We start from the raw sequence: 5,000 nt of genomic DNA, 5'->3' as shown, positions 1-5,000 counted from the left end.
CTGCCTTCTGGCTGAGCTCTGGACAACGAAATGTATAGCTATTGCATCAAGTTATAGCAGCCTGAAAGTTACGTTGCCACAAATATAACTTTCTCGCTTTAATGCATTCAATGATAAGAATATCGTAGCTGCTAAACTCAGAGACACATTAATCAAGGAATACCAAGAAAAAATTGACATTTCTATTAATTATGAATTATAGATAAACTGAGCTTTGGCAGCATTAGTGTATTGAATGCCAAAAAAATATCTGAGACCAGTTTATATGCTCCGGCGGAGCAAAAGAAATTAAAAGGCAAAGATGCTGAAGGCTTCAAAGGAAGGCATCTGACCGATTGCTGATCCATTTCCATGAACATCTGCCTCATACTTGAGAAAACTTGATCTAAGCTAGGTAACAGCTTCCTCTCACTTTTGGCTGTTTGCTACTCGTGAACCAGGAAACCAATTGCAGACATCTGATGTGGGTAGAAGAAACAGAAGGAAATGTTGATGGGGCCTCACTGGTTAATGCCGCATTCCAAAAACTAATGAGACGTTTGATGAATATGCAAAATATTATATTCTTCCTATGAAGAGCGAAACATTCATAAGAGAACTGTCATAATTTTTCAGGCACACGAGAAGACCATTCTCAAATCAGAAGTCTACTTAGAACGAAGAAATTCTATCAGGATGATAGTTACACTAGACACGAAACACCATCAAATTGGGAATGTTTCCTTCGCAACAGCACAAATAAATCGGAATTTTTTTTTTTTTTTTTTTTTTTTTTTTTGCTGATAACATGACCCAAATCAAAGTAGTTCTTTTAATAAGAGAGGAACGGAATACACAACAGAAGAGTGAAGCGATTTGCATCCTGAACTCACAAAGAGGCAAACTCGCAAATATTTCTACATCTCTGACATCCCACTGTGGTAATTGTCATATCTTTGATGCCCTCTATCACTGCAATGGGACTCGAGTAAATGTGGGCCTCAGTCAGGAAAGGAGAACACACTAGGTGGATGTTCTTATAATTGAAAAAAAAATCTACCTTTCTAAATATGTTAATGATATATCAATAGGATCCTTCATGACTTTGTTTTCTTTCAGTAACTCGAATACGATAAACTTCATTCACAATGTATTTTTATTCTACAACTCATCCTCTCCCTCACAGCACATACACTCACGCGCGCGCGCGCACACACACACCCACACACTTATATATATATATATATATATATATATATATATATATATATATATATATATAGATATATATATATATATATATATATATATATATATATATATATATATATATATGTGTGTGTGTGTCTGTGTGTGTGTATGTGTGTGTGTTTGTGTGCGTTTGTATGGGTGTGTATGAGTATTTGGGTTTCATAAGTTTCTGAAAAGTATCTTATTTAATTCTCACTTCTTACTTAATCAAGCTGGGTAACGATATTATGCGCAGACTATATCTGGCACTGGTCCAGCGCGAGAATCCTAGTTGGCTGACGCGGTGTTACGACCAGACGTACAATGAATCACTATTCTCTTCTGGGTTTGAATTAACATATAACAGGTCCCATGGTGTAATGGTTAGCACTCTGGACTTTGAATCCAGCGATCCGAGTTCGAGTCTCGGTGGGACCTCACTTTATATAATTCAATCAATCATTAGTGTAATTCGACACCCACCGCTGAGTCGGGTTCTTCAAGGTTGGAGGCTTGGCGCACGTTGTTTCAAGTTAAGCGCTGATTTGACGGCGATTGGCACGAATGCGCCTCCTTACCAAACTCGGCGCGACTAGCCTGTCCTCTTATCTTGTCAGCATGTTTGACCGGGCAGGCCAGTCTTGCTGCGATTGGCAGTATGCCCCGCCAGTCTCTTGCGTGTGAGGGCATTGACTGGGTTGACTCACCGATTTTGACGCGTACAGCATTCCATACTTCGCCCCTTGATCGAAGAATTTTCTATATTATTATGATACAATGACTGCATTTCACAACCTTTTGACCTATTACTGTATTAAATCAATTCTTACAATGTATATTATTACTTTCGAGAATTTATTCATGGTTATATTTGTTATGACATATCTTTAAATTTTGCATATATTACACACAATTGATGATTTTTTTTTATTAAAAGTGATAAAAATCCAGTCATCACCATACATTGTCTTTTGACATTTTCTTATAATTTTGTCGGTAGAGTAACTTCTATTTATTCTTTTTATTATTATTTGAAATTTCTGTCTGCCAGACCATCCATTTCCCAAACAAAGTTGTAATATTTTGTTTCATTGCTCTTTATCTTAGGTTTTCATTCACCAAGTTATGATTTCCCTAAATTTCCTTTCCTTTTTCATAGTATGTTTTGTCATTAAAACCCCACAGTATTCTGCTTTTTTCGTGCAATAGTTTCTTTTATTCTGATAATAAGCAAATACTGAAACAAAAAGAAAAATAAAATATTGCGATTAAGTGTTGTAAATTCTCCTTGTGCGAAAAACCAAGGTGTAAAATATGGATAGAGGATAAATTAAATAGCTACCGATAATTCTATTAGCCTATGGTGAATACCTCTATCACATTTTCTCTCTGCCTACATAAACATAATAGTTTTCAAATTTCTATAAATTAACGCAAAAACAAGTACGCCTAATTAAAAGGGCAGTAGGGCTTCAGCATAAGATAATCTCCATAAGGTCCAAAAATCCTTTTTGTATATTTTTCCCAAGAGTCATTTGGACACATGGATTAATAGGGATAAACGGAAAATGTAGTCATATAATGACTTCAAGAAAAATAAGTACATAAACACCGTGGTGGACAAATCACCACCATATAGAATTCCTATCACGTTTCTTTATATTATTTCAAGTCAGATTTATATTGAGTAAAAAATAAAGAATGTAAAAAGTACCAAGATCTGGTATTTTCAAAAGTAGATGTAGGCTACCATTTGTAATTGATACTCAGTCATATACCAAATTTGGTTAACATGTACCATAAATGTAACCATGTAGGCCTAATCGCGGGTGGCCAATCTTCTTGAACTGAGCAGGCTAGTCCGTAACATGTGTGGGCATTTCTCACAGGACAGGAGCACTGTTCCAGTCCTGCAGGACTAACCACACGGTCAGTCCTCTGCGTGTATGGCCGGCTTTAATCATCTCCTAAGTTTAGATCTTAACCTCATGAGAGGAATTTTGCGATATTCAGGTTCTCGAACATCACCTCTTTGATATACTGCATACTCTACTTCTAGTCCTCAAACGTAAATATCAGACGTCACCATGATGTTGAGTGACTGGTCAAATTTCTCAGTTTTATGAGTTTTCACAATGTTTTAAGAAAAGAATATCTCAAATGTAATTCTCTTTCGAAAACGATAAATTAGCGTTAGTTGTTTTATCATCAACCATGAATTTTAGACAACCATATAGCGTAAAAAGAATGCTCCTGTTGTTCATAAATGACTGTTTCAAACGATATCTGGAATATTAATTTTTGAGTTGTGTGACGTATTTTCTCTTAATGATCCTCGAGTTACTCAACACACACCTAGAAAGATCTATGAATATTACAACTCCTATGCTCGAATTAAGTTTTTGAAATTCTTATATTTATAAAGACACTGCAATTCAATATTAAGGGATGGTAAAATCTTATTTTGTAAAAAATGTAAACATGTTGAAACCTCATAATAAAATATGAAAACAACTCATCTTAGCCTGAATGGCTGATCCATGGGGATTTTTGACGCCTATTTTCTTCCCTCACAATTTGATTTTCTGTTAAAGTAACATGTTTATAAGTTTTAGATACATTGCAAAAGGCTCTTGTGATGTTCATAGTATTCGAGAACGACCCGTCAACGTTAATAATGATGATATAATTAGTAATTAATGACTGGCCAAGAATTTCCACCGAGCAACAATTGTAATTATCCGGACTTACATTTATCTATGTTTCTGATGTTTCCATGGACTTTGAAATTACTTTCACCTCTGTGGAAATTTCTGGCACTGGAACCCCAGTGGAATGATTTTATAAAATTTGATTTCTGGAATAATTGTCTAAGCTCTCTGAGTGAAAATATAAAAATTAAAGCAAAAATATATATTGGAAAGCCTGGAGTTATTGCATTTGTACGATCCAAATCCTACTTATGGCACCACTGCCTTCTGGTTGAGCTCTGGACAACGAAATGTAAAGCTATTTCGTCAAGTTATGCCCACCTGAAAGTTACGCGACCAAAAACAGTACTTTCTCACTTTTCAAAGCTTTTAATAAGAATATTATAATCGCCAAACTCAGAGGCACACTAACCAAGAAATAACAAGAAAAAATTGACATATCTATTAATTATGAATTATAGATAAACTGAGCTATGGCAGAATTAACTGTAATATATTGATTGCCACGTTCTTTGGGCCCCTTGATAGGCTTCTGCTACACCCAGAGGATCCAGAGACTATTGAAAAGGTGTTTTTTGATACGAAGACTAATTGGGAGTAAATGTTGGATATTGTGATTATAATATGAAAGGAGAAGGGCACTCCAAAATCAAACCTTTGATCTTCAGTCTTGGGTAGTGCCATAGCCTACCCACTTGGGTTAAAGTTCTCTTGCTTGAGGGTACATTCGGGCATGTTATTATATCTTAGAGTTTTTTTTTTCAATTTTTATAGTTTGTATATGAAAGGTCCAATTTTATGTTTCTGTTCTTAAAATGTTTCATTTTGCTTGTTCATTGCTTGTCTTGTAGTTTATTTTATGCCCTTGTTTCCTTTCCTTACTCGGCTAATTTTCCCCGTTGGAGCCCTTGGGCTTATAGCATCCTGCTTTTCCAACCAGGTTTGTATCTTAGCTTGTAATAATAATAATAATAATAATAATAATAATAATAATAATAATAATAATAATAATAATAATAATAATAATAAATCCAAGTCTCTTGTATATATGCTCTGTCGGAGCAAAAGAAGTTAGAAGGC

General features: G+C 35.0%; 1 non-coding gene across 1 annotated transcript; it reads left to right on the top strand.

The window, feature by feature from the left end:
* Positions 1-1,575: 1,575 nt before the first annotated feature.
* Positions 1,576-1,647, top strand: TRNAQ-UUG (transfer RNA glutamine (anticodon UUG)). The gene has a single exon. It is a non-coding gene; the product is annotated as a tRNA-Gln (tRNA).
* The last annotated feature ends 3,353 nt before the right edge of the window (positions 1,648-5,000 follow it).

This window comes from Palaemon carinicauda, chromosome 8 (assembly GCF_036898095.1).
Source record: "Palaemon carinicauda isolate YSFRI2023 chromosome 8, ASM3689809v2, whole genome shotgun sequence".
Classification (NCBI taxonomy): Eukaryota; Metazoa; Arthropoda; class Malacostraca; order Decapoda; family Palaemonidae; genus Palaemon; species Palaemon carinicauda.
This window is presented reverse-complemented; position numbering and strand designations above follow the sequence as displayed.